Consider the following 12,175-nt stretch of genomic DNA (forward strand, 5'->3'; position numbering starts at 1 on the left):
TCAAAGAAAATCCAATACAATAAAAACTTTATAAAAGCAAGTAGCAAATCTGACAACCACCTGTCTAGGGGAACGCTCTTAAATAGTAAGTGTTTCTCAAACCAAAATTGTTTCAGCATGGCTGGTAATTGCATGCAGAACATAAACCCACTGAATACTTTATTCAAGTTTACACAGACAGACCTAGCCCAAGGGCCAAAGGATCTGACAACCCTATTTCTTCTCAAAAGAAGCCAGAACTTGGATGCTTCAGAGGAAGGCACGTACAGCTGACATGTACCTAGCAAGGTGTGGAACAGAGCAATTTCTGTAATTAACTGACACAGCAATAGGCTTTAAGTGCAAACTGCAGACTGACCCCAGTCGAGCATTAGAGGCTGTCAGTTAACTATTTTCATAGCTGCATGAGCGTAGGTTCTTGGGGGGACAACAAAACAATTACTAGGCATAAATAAGGACGTGGCGGCTTTAGCAATGCTTCTTCCAGCAGTTACCCTCCTTGACTGATGTTCCGCACCAGATGCTGCTTCCAACCTCTGCTACGCAAAGCTGGGAGAAGCGATGACGCCACCCGACAAGTCCATGTAGAAAAAGGAAGGTTTAACACCTAGCCCTGCCAGAGCCAAGAGTGACAAAACATACTCCTGGTGATAAAAAAACAGTTGTAACTTCTGGTGTGCCATACAATTCAAACAGAACTGCAGCTGGTAACAAAAATATATGGCTCTAGCCACTAAGTACTCGATGATGGAGACGAGCCCAATAAACCTAGCAATACCACTTTGCTACTTAGTGGGAAAACTTCAGTCTCCCCAGCACTCAGGACCATCTGTAAGCGATTACCGGATCAATTAATGGATTCTGATCGATGATAATACTGTCACAGTCAGCACTTGTCTAGACCAGTTAGTTCTGCTTTCTGATTACACCTTCCAGGAATTTAATGTCTGGGGGATGTCAGGACTACTATTTACAATTAAAGAGCCTAACAGGTAAAACAGACCACACAGCTCCATCTCAGATATATCCTGATGCCAACCATCTCTCACATAAATCAATGGCTGGCCTCATGGTGGCTTTATACACTTTTAAGTACCAATATAAAAAACTTGGAAATAGGAGCGTAGGGGCTGTGAAGAGGAAGGCCTATACAAAGCAGGTGAAGTTTCACTTACTGCACAGCTCGGGTCACAACCCACAGGAGGTACACACCACTTTCTAGCAAACATTACTCAGGAGACAGAAAGACAACAGAGATAGCAAGAAGAAACCTGACAGACCTGGAGGCTCCTACAGTGCCAAAAATTTACCCAGGAGACAAACACACTTTCTAATCTGAGAATTTCCTATCTTCCATTGCAATCTTGACGCTACCCAAACCTCTCGGCACCGTGCTCGATGCCAGCCCCTAGTCACTGTGCCTGCTCACTTTATTTCTGCAGCCAGCGCTGTCAAATATTTTCTTCAGCATCGCAGGCAAAAATACTAATCTGCACCCAGGTTACCGGACAATCTGTACAGCTAGTAAATAGACCGGTTGAATTACTCATGACAGCTTGGTCAACTGTCAGAATTTAAATTTGTTCAATTAACAAATGCAATAGGAAGAACAGAACGAAGAATAAAAGAGGTACACATTTGGGGATCAGCGCAGATTAGAACAAAAAAGGGGATGGGAAATCTCCCGATTACTTTATGGATTCTGCACGTGCCCCAGGAAGGCCTGCCAGCTGTAGCACAGAGTTTAATGTCTTATTAGGGGTAAAAGTTTGAGGTGTACTGAACAGAAGCAAAATTCTCAGCTTAAACACTGTGCCTACTTCTAGAAGCAACAACACTAAGCTTTAACAACCTCCTCCATTTCAGCCAGAAGATTCAAACACTAACACTTTCACTTTCCTAAGCGTAATGTTTATAAACACAGTTTGCATAGCTCCTTGTTGAAATCAGCCTGTTATAATGACAGCTAGGTATGTACTTTGTTTCCATGCAATCCAAGAGAGAATAGGTTCAAACCCAGATCTATGGCCAATCTCCTCACAAAGATCCTGAAACTAATTCCATCACCATTTTGTACTGATGCACCCAGTATGTAAAAGAGGACAGAGTGCACATGACCATTTCCAGAATTTACTGTCAGCTTCAGACAGAAAACTATTTTGAGGCGTCCCAATTGCTAAAATTCAGAATCTAAGTAAGAAATTGAGTAGGCCTGAAATTCCACATGTGCAAAATGTTGAAGGATAAAGACTCATTTTTGTTTCAAAGCAGCCCAAATAAGAAAGAGTGATTTACCTTACAATTATGTGTCCCTTACTAGGCTTATACTAGACAAATACTTGCTATGAACTCTACCATGCAGAACCTGACATTGCCATGCCTGCAAACCGAAGAGGAAAAATAAGCTCAGTGATTTATTTATGTATTTAGGTAATGAGCACACCACCAAGTCCTTTGCAGAAATAAATGGATATAACACTCAAGTTACTCTCATTTACATTTCCACAAAGAACTGGCATCAATGCTCTGTAGTAAAAAAAGAATATTGATTCAAGTAACTTTCTAAAACAGGTAATTTTCACTAACACTGCAAGAGATTTAACGTCGAGTGTATAGAGCTGAAACTTTCAAAAATATTTCATACTATTTCTTCATCAGAGGCAAATACAACGTTGCTGTGGGAACATTAACTTAGGAATGTCCTGACTTTTGTTCAAAAACCCAAATGCACTAAGATCTATTTCATTGCAAAGGAGTTCTTCCCAAGCTTCCACTCAAACTTTCTGAAGGTTTCTCCTTTGTCCTCACTTTTAAGTGTTACGGTTTCTTTTTTTTGCAATATTTACCAGCCTCTTCAATATCTTTATATATCATCTGAAGTATGAAAACCACTGTAAATATTTTAGAAACGCATTTTTTTCTGCAATAATTCAGTCTAAAACATACTGAAAACACATCAATAATGACATGCAGTACCCTGAAACATTTTTTTTTCTGAGTACCGTTCACAGATGTAGTGCCATGCTTAAGATGAACTTTTCTCTGCCTGAAGAAGCCTAGTTGTCATTCTTTGCCATGAACATCTAAGGAACATTCAGAGACTTTTTCCAGCCAACTTCAGTTGCCCTTCTACTCCACTTCTACTCTGCCCTTGAAGCTCATTTTGGGGCCCTGAAACACCCCATCCAGACTGCTAATCTTTTGCGTTTAATGCACTGGGACATCTGTGCCAAGGCAGCCTCACTCGCTCCTTGCTCTACCCAGGGCCCCAGAAATGTTCCCCGCTGCAGAGGCTGGCTCCGTCACCCAATCAGGCTTTTGAGGAGAAGTGGGAGGGATAAGGAGGGTGGGAAGGATCAAAACCGTCCACGCGCTATGCCAAGAACTGGAGACTCAGAACTTGCTCATAGTTTCAAGCACATATTTTCTTCACTCACTTCTCCATCAATTCTTTCCATTCCCTTTTCCTGGAAGGCACAGAATGACATCAGCTGCTTTCCACTGCTAGCAGGAGGAGACTCCAGAAACTTTATGACAAAATAAGTGCTATAAATACAGTTTTGGCTACTTAAGGACACAAAGCAGACAAAACCCTCTTACATGTCTTGTCACATTCTCTCATTGGGTTTCTGTACCTTGTATTTGAAGGTACTTCATACTTCCAGAATCAAAAATTCACGTTTAACAATCAACATGGCACATTATCTTCTCCTTATCCTCATGTTATGAATGTTCACCAATTTCTTCCCAAAAAAAGAACAGCAGGCTTCTCAGCATCAAATATAGGATGCATCAGATACCACATAAATGGTGAAATATGTTATGACAATACCTAGTACCTTCCTGTCTAGGACCAAATGGTATTTGTCACTGCAGGTAACATAATTCTTAACTAATTTTTGGGGACTGTGTTTCTACAGAAGACTGGATATAAGCTCTTTGAAAAGACAAGAAAGAAATTGGGAGAAAATGCACAAGAACAGGTCAAGATAATCTTACTGCAGAGCCATTTTAAGTCACTGCTCTTGCCAGAAGAATAGAGCACAACTCTCCTCCCCAGCCATCCATTCCCACCTCTGTATAACGGACCTGAGGAAGGAAGTGATCCAGGTTTGATCTCTCCTACCAGCAACAGGAAAATAGTAGTTTTAACCCAGACTTGTTCCATGATTCAGTTCACTGCACAACCTCACAAATGCTCTTGGCAGCACAAAAGAAAGGGTAAACGCATGAAAGACAGAACAAGCTTTTTTGAGAGCAATACCAGCATATGCTCATTCAAATTACTCACGGAACTACATCATCTGATCTAGGTGCTGCATTTCTCTTAATTCTCTACTCATGAATCCCTGTTAGTTTTGAAGGCCCCAAGTGATGAGGGCCCCAGTATTTCTATTAGGAAAACACTACGGTTTGTAAGAAGTGTGTGCACACACTTCCATACAATTACTTTTACTGTCCCAATTTTTTAATCCATGGACTTCCTCCATTAAAGCCATATCAGTTCCTGTCCGTGATTTGTCTATATGATTCAGCTTTTTATATCAAACGTAAATCCTTTTCAACTTTCACTTTTCACTCTTTTCCTCCTGAAGTTTAATACTTCTGTTTCAACAGCTTTTATAAATTTAGCTAATTTCAAATGAACACTGGACTTCATTTCAAATTCCCATAATCTTTCCAGACATCCATCCTTAACATGACGTTATTCATCACCTGCATGATTATGATACTACAAGAAAAAAAAGGGTTATTTTAGTAAATAATAAAAGTAATAAGAAAATACAGAAAATGACTCTTCCTGGTGAATTTCAGGACCTTCAAAGGATGCCAGATAAAAGTTGTCTCCAACCTTGATGAAACCGTTTCTATGTACCAGAGAATAATGCAGCTAATCCAGAATGGATTAACAGAATGAATTAACAAGTATTATCCTTTAAACTCAAAGTATATACACCAAATAGGATTTCCTGCCCTTACACATCTAAAGCATTATATTTTGCTACATGAATCACTTGAACTTCTGGAAACAGGCGAAGTACAAAGCCAGACAATAGGTACAAGACAAGTTTACTACACCACTCAAAGCATCCACCTTCCGTAAAACACACTGACAGCTTAGTTTGGCTCTGAACAATGTCACTCTTAAGTGCTGTTAAGAAGATTTTTACAAAATGGAAGATTTAAATCCCCCAGTGCCGTTCTACAGCCTGGCTGCATCTTGCACCTACTCAATGCACTTGGTGAACATGCATTTCTTCAGCGTTCTACCCAGTTATCATGACATCTTTCAGAGAATGGACAAAAAACAAACATTTTTTGAATATGAAATAGCATACTTCTAAGTGGCCTTTGAAACTGCCTAATCGTATGCCTGCTATAAGACTATGGGCAAAAAAAAATGAAGCATGCTACTGGAGAACGTTTAAAAATAGAAATTACAATTTTACAATCCTGATCACCAGCATCAAGCAAAGCCAAAATTCGCTTTTAATTGCTGTTGTAAACTTAGAAACAGTTCACATTGTTTTTGCCACTTTGTTCTGGCTAGTATAAATGAAAGGATGTCAGTCGGGGAGTCAGGAAGCAGAGAAGTAGGAAGAAAGGCAGAGGGCTTTAAGAGGATGTAAGAATTCGGAAACACAAAGGACACTTAAGAAAGAAAGCCTAGCAGCCTGGAAGTTGCGTGTTCACAATTAATTTCATAGGTTTCCCAGATGAAGATGGAAAAATTACCACACCATATCCCTGTTACACAAAGAAGGATCTGAAAACAGACACACAACAAAGTTGTTTGAGTTCAAGCAGTTCAAGAATGAGACGAGCCTCTGTCACACATCAATCACAGCTCCCTGCCTGTAGGCACAGTGGGATTCAGACTACTGGGCAGCTGAGATTCCCCAATTCACCTCCAGAATTTGCTCCTTCCAAGTTTGAGGTAGGAAATACTCTGAGGTAGGAACTTCCTTGGAGGTAGGAAGTTCTCTGTAGGAAATACGCCAGAGACACTGCAGAGGCAGGAAAGGAGAATAATGCAGATCGAGTTTCTAGAGCATTGTCCTCAAGAAAGATTTTAACAAAATGCTACTTCTATTTCACAAATGAAACACTTCTGCTCAAATTTCAGGACCAAAAGCCTGATTTTTACTTGCATAGACAACCAAACAGCAGCAGAATTTGTAAGGGACAGTATCCCCTAGAACACACAAAAAATACTTCTATTTTCCCTTTTTCCCCTCTCAATTTCTTGCTGACGTTAACGGTGCATCCAGTTGCTGCCACTATTTTGAGCACCGTTCCACTACTCAAAGAGCATTGTATCAACATTTACTGCACTGCCAGCAGCCAGACTTGCCGTACTGTTTGTTCACCTGACCTACTGCTGAAGAAAAGTAACTGAACAGCCATCCCAGCACATGCAGGGCCTTAATACAAGGTTTATGCAACTGTACAGCCATGGAAGTCCTAGCTACAAGTTCCCAGCTCTTCCTAAAAAGCTATTTCCTACAACTCCATCTCCCAGCACTAACTCTTTAAACTGTGCTGGCCAGCGTCTAGCTCCTCATCAATCCCCCTTGCAACAGGCAACGGCAGCACTATGTTCTTCCAGGACAGGATCTAGTTTCCATTAATCTTTAGGGCTGACAGTGACAACAGACCTTTTATGGCCAGATACAGCCCCTGGCTAATCATTCGCCAAAGCAGGTATGGATATTAAAGTCCTCATCCCAGAAGACAGCAGCTCTTTTGGAGTTAAAAACTACGCTGCTGATGCCACTGCCACCCACTCCATACTCTCCCTGCAAGACAACTGCCTTCCCCCCTCCACTCCAAGTCCCTAGACTCCCAGCTGGGACGAACTGCATTTTACATAAAAAACAAAACATCCACGAACAGATCACCTTTCACTCGGAACGCCAGTCCTCCCCAGAAACGCAGAGACAGACAGACAGACGGACGGACGGAACGACAGAGACTGTAAGCCCTGGCTCTCTCAATTCTGCTCAGCAAATGCCGAAAGCACACCAGGCCAGCCCCAGCGCCTTGCTAGCTAGCGTGCTGCTGCTGTACAAATATAGAAAGCAGAAAGTGGAACGAGCGTTTCAGCAGAATAGATTCTGCTCAGCTCTCCGAGAGGGAGGGAGGGAGGAGCAGGGAGCTGAACTAGCCCAACTGCTTTACCCATACATGGTCTCTGAAAGAGACCATCGCTAAAACAAGTTCCTTCACACGCGCGCACACTCGTTCGCTGTCACAACGTGCAGAGGAGGAAAAAAATTTAAGTGTACAAACTTCAAGAAGGAGTTACTGTTTTGAAACTGGCCCAAACCCACTTTGCTCGAGTCCACTTCAGTAACGCAGAAATTCCCAACACTCTTCATCCACCAGAATCTGGCAGCAGCTCGGACACGGGACAAAAAACCTCCCTTCCAGGAAATCCCTGCACTCACCAGCGCTTCAAGAAGTAAGTACTGAACTGGTCCGGTCTTCCTTGTCACTTTTGGAAGCACATATACACCTAGCTTCTTTGGGTTTACTTTTTTCTCCCCAAATCAAATCACATTTACAGTAATTGCAAGTTACAGTAATCTTTTTGAACCCTTTCTCCCTTTTAAATTATTCTCCTAAACCGAGAAGCACAACCTTCCCCACTGGTTGATACAAACTACCCTGGTGACCTGCTATACCACGTCTGCTTTCCTAGCGGCCCTTCACGCCAATGCTTATACACAAACCAAGCCTCCTGCTATGCATTCTTCTTAAATAAAAACAGAAGAAACCCACTTCTAGGCAGCATCCCCTCCTGCCCCTTTTCAAGTTCTGGCACAGAAAGACACAAAATCAGCATAACCGAAGACTCAAATGCCTAAGTATTCGGAGAGAAAAAAAAGCAGCAGGGTCCCTGAATGTTTTAGTACACAGGTGTGACAGTCTGTAAACTCAAAATCAGCTTCATCTATATACAAATACATAATTTTTCATATGAGAGGTTTATTACCTTATGCTGCTGCCTATCTCTTATATTTAGTACACCACACGACGTATGTGGTGATGCGGAGCCATCTTAGAGAAGTCACCAGAAAAGTTCTCTCGTGTAAGCGGAGGTTGTAACTTTCAGCTGTACTAGCAGTGTGGTAACTAATTCAGAACAAGAAGTGCACTACTCAGACAGTTCCGTTAACGTGACCTGCAATAAGCATAAAAGTTCTTGTATTTGAAACACCACACTGGGTATTTTTCATATTTCACATGACTGATATAATGGTTTAGGCTCCCTCCAAACTCAGGAATATACTGGTATACTCAGAATTAGCATCTGCCTAAGCAGATCTTGAAATATTTTCCTCACAAATAGGATCCAGAACATGTCCTAGTCCCACTCCCTCAAAGTGATCACGAAAGGCCTATTAAATTTAGCCCTGAATGAAGCAGAAAATACTTCAAAGAACAAAGAAATTCTAAAGCAAATTCTGCAGCAGAGAATCAGCATCACAGGAGCTTCTGTACTGCAAAATACACACAGCACAGCCTAGAGCCAGCCACTGACAGTGCTCAAATCCTGGTAGGGAACACACAGGCCACAATGTAATAAGGGTGGCTTTTCTCCATAAATGCCAGGATATTTGCACTTTGCCTAAATCACCCAGCAAGAGATCACAGACTACTGAGCAATAAAAAGTGTGCCTTCGCAAAGTAAATATACAATCCTTTTTCCAGAGCCCATGCACATTGCCCATTCCCAATGGCCGTATGTAATAGCTCCTACGACCATGCAAGGACTCTACTGTTCTGAAAGCTTTTTCTTTTTTTTTTTTTAATTTCAAGTTTAAATGTAAAACAGGAATTTTTGGATGGTAAATAATGATCAGGTGCAGGTGACTTGGCAAGAAGATTTTGAGACAGCATTCTACATGGGAATTTAAGACAGTAAGTGAGAGAATTTATTTTACACTGTTGTGCCTACAGGAACTGCAAGAGCTAGACATGACATTCAAAATATTTTTTCTGTTCCTGAAGGACCAATATTTCATTGCTTCCTCACAGAAAAGAAGCATTCATCAAAGCTTTACCTTGTAAAACGTTGCTGATATTAAGATACTTGGTGTCCATCCTGTAAATCTCTAGATGGAATAAATTATGGAAGATGCTATCCTTTTTGTATGTGGACTTGGACGTTGTCTGCTAGATGCTTCATTAAAATTACAGACTTCACAAAAAAACCAGCTCCTCTGCTCTGGGAAAACAGGCACAAATCTTCCCAACAGACTCTGAAGGATCCCTGCATATCGTGCATATGCTAGAATTTCTTTTCAATGGCGTAGGTTAAGGCAAAAATAACAAAAAACATTCATGGATTCAGTGAAAAAAAGAATTTTAGAGAAGATATTTGACGAACCATGGTTTTACTTTGACACCCGTAATACTGAAAAATGTAGCAGCAAAGAATTGCATTATTATTGTGAAAAGCAAAGTACGAAATAGTCTGCAGTTACAAGTGAAAGCTACCAGAAAGACCAATTTTGATGGAGGCAAGAAAAACAAGGCTGTGAAAAACTCCAAGTAATTTCAAGTAAAAACAACGTAAGCCACCACAGAATTCAACTGAGTTTTTCTGAGAACAGAGAATTGGGTTCTGAGAAAACACACTATATGCAACTGTAACAAAACATTTTTCTGGAAAAAAAAGGTCTGCTGGATGTACAAGCACGACACGCTCAACACTCAACAATCACTCATCCTCTACTTCACATGCTCATTTAAGACCTCCTTGAGGAGTGCTGCTGAAAAGGATGAAGAACCCAAAGAGTCTGCTCATTTTGCTGAATTTCAGCAATATCTAAACCAGTTATTCCAAATTATATTTAAATATTAAGTAATTGAAACCAATGTGAAAAATCTAACAGCTGCAGTTAGATCAGCCCAGTTTATACCATCTTCATTTGTAACCACTCATGGACCACAATTCTAGTTCTGGGCTAAAGCTTTCTCATGGTACACAAACTCATACCACAGACTGTCTCTCCAAAACTGAAATTATTTTCTAGGAGTTGAAAAGTAGTGAAGATGCCTGTCCAACTAGGAGTCCTCAGTACTTGCTCCTCTTTGCTCACTGTTCATCCCAAATTCAGTTAGCAGCAATGTTTTTTTCTTTTGAAGCACACAGGGCTAAGATGGCTGAAAGTTTTCTGCTTCTCAAGATGTCAGAAAGAAGACTTCCTTCACCTGGGATGACGGCTGTGCCCTACCATGCTGCTGTCACAAACAAATAGGCCTGCTCTGTCTGTCACACTTCAAACTTGTGAGCTAATTGTCCCTACAGCAAAGCCTTTGCAGACTAATTTGCTCTGGAGCTTTAAAGAGAGTTACATTTTCTCCCTTGCCTCATCCAAATTTCCTGCTCCTAATGTGTATTTTAGCTTTGAATCAGCTGCAAACAAGATGATGTTCCGACCACATTCGGGAAATCTATGCTTGACAGTATGAATGCTAAAGGGCACTTTTCACGATTATGCCCCAGGCACAAAGCATTTTGGCAGGACAATCTGCTGGAGACAGCAACAGCAGACAAGGTGGTACTTGCATTTTTCCACATGACACAAGCATCTCTAATGACAGAAAGGAGCGCATTAAAGCCAGCAGTTACTTCTTCCAACAAAGACAGGCTCTCTTGCCTCCAAGAAATCTTGCAATGGGATAACAACTCAAGATACTGTGTCGCAAACCTTCATGGAAAAATACAATTGGAGGGCCTAGATACCTCTTCTCAATTTACAACTCCCATTCCAATAAACGTTTAAGTATTTTATCCTGCTTTGATTTATACTGTTGTGGTTGTTTTTTTGCCCACCGAACTACTGATCAATGTATAAAAATGATATTTCTCACCTGAGGGCAGTTACCAAGGCAACAAATAACTCTGAATAGAGTCCTGGGGAATGGTAAACCAAAGGACAAGCAACAATATTGAAAACGCCTAGATTGTAATAAAGCATTAAGACATTTGTGGCAAGGCTGATTAATAAGAATGCAGAAACATCTGAGCCTGTTGGACTACCACTGCTGTTTCAGTGGTAAATCTCACACACTGGCTGGCAAACTGGACTGCCTTATGCACACATCCGTGATCAACAGCCTCTATTTCAACAGCCAGAACAATCAGGGGTTCTTAGATCCTAGTTGCAGACTAATAACCAGGAAATTTCAAAAAGGAGAATTTATGTTACTTCCCATCTAGCCCAGTAAGTAGCCTAAAACCCACTAAAATAAAACTTAATTAGAGTAGGGCCTCTGAAGAGATTTGTGAGAGGAACCCAGAAGCCAAATGGATGAAGTTAAGAAGAAATATGGTAAATAGCAATCAATAAATGTATTTCAGAAAGAGATACAAGCAACAGTTAAGGGACAGTCTACTTGTAAACTTGGACAGGGAAAGAAAAACATGTCAATTCCAGAACAATCATTCAAAACAGCAAACCCTTATACTTCCTTTAAATAAATACCAGCAATAATTTTGAAGGTGAGCACAGACTGAAAGGGAACAGTATACACCTTCGGAAGAAATATAAAAAATCCCTCACATCATCGTATTTTAAAATCCCTACTTATGGCTTCAGCTGGTTCATACAGGCACACCCATGTCCCTGAGCAGATACACGAACTGTGCTCCTACCCAAAGGACTCTTCATCAGCAGAGACGCAACTGGACGTAAAGCTGCAGGATGCAAGTTGTACCCCCCTTACTGTTTCCTATAACACAGTAAAGATATAAGTATTTTTAAACATCTACCATAGCAATATTATTTCTAACAAGGCTGCCTCTTAAAGACTTGGGTCCAAAAACAACGCCGGGAAGAACACTACCTCGCATTACGAAGAGCTCTCAAGAATACAGCTCTGGGGAAGAGAAAACAAACAAAAACGTGATAGGCTTATTATGGATATGCAATGCCAAATCAGTACATGCAGTTTTAATGTAACTGATTAAGTGATCTATAGAAAACCCATAGAAAAGAGAGCTAAAGGCACCAGGAGATTATTTAGCAATTATTATGATTTCAAGTTCAAAGACCTAAGCCTGAAGGGACAGACAAGCACAAGCAAATAAATAAATAAATCAGTATACTCAGGAAGTCCGAGCTCGTGCAGACCAGCAGCAAAGCATGCTTTAAGATGC

The 12,175-nt window shown here is 40.8% G+C and overlaps 1 protein-coding gene across 12 annotated transcripts in view; it reads right to left on the reverse strand.

Moving 5' to 3' along the window:
* The window catches only part of CELF1 (CUGBP Elav-like family member 1), a 56,549-nt gene that overhangs the window by 43,413 nt on the left and 961 nt on the right, over positions 1–12,175 (reverse strand). The window contains exon 1 of one of the 12 annotated variants that reach the window (XM_035326732.1): positions 11,672–11,692. The exons of the other annotated variants lie outside the window; for them this stretch is intronic. The gene's annotated coding sequence lies outside the window, so the exon portion shown is untranslated. Of the gene's footprint in view, positions 1–11,671; positions 11,693–12,175 lie in introns of those variants that run through there. 12 annotated transcript variants of the gene reach the window in all.

The sequence above is a fragment of the Oxyura jamaicensis genome, chromosome 5, assembly GCF_011077185.1.
Source record: "Oxyura jamaicensis isolate SHBP4307 breed ruddy duck chromosome 5, BPBGC_Ojam_1.0, whole genome shotgun sequence".
Taxonomy (NCBI): domain Eukaryota; kingdom Metazoa; phylum Chordata; class Aves; order Anseriformes; family Anatidae; genus Oxyura; species Oxyura jamaicensis.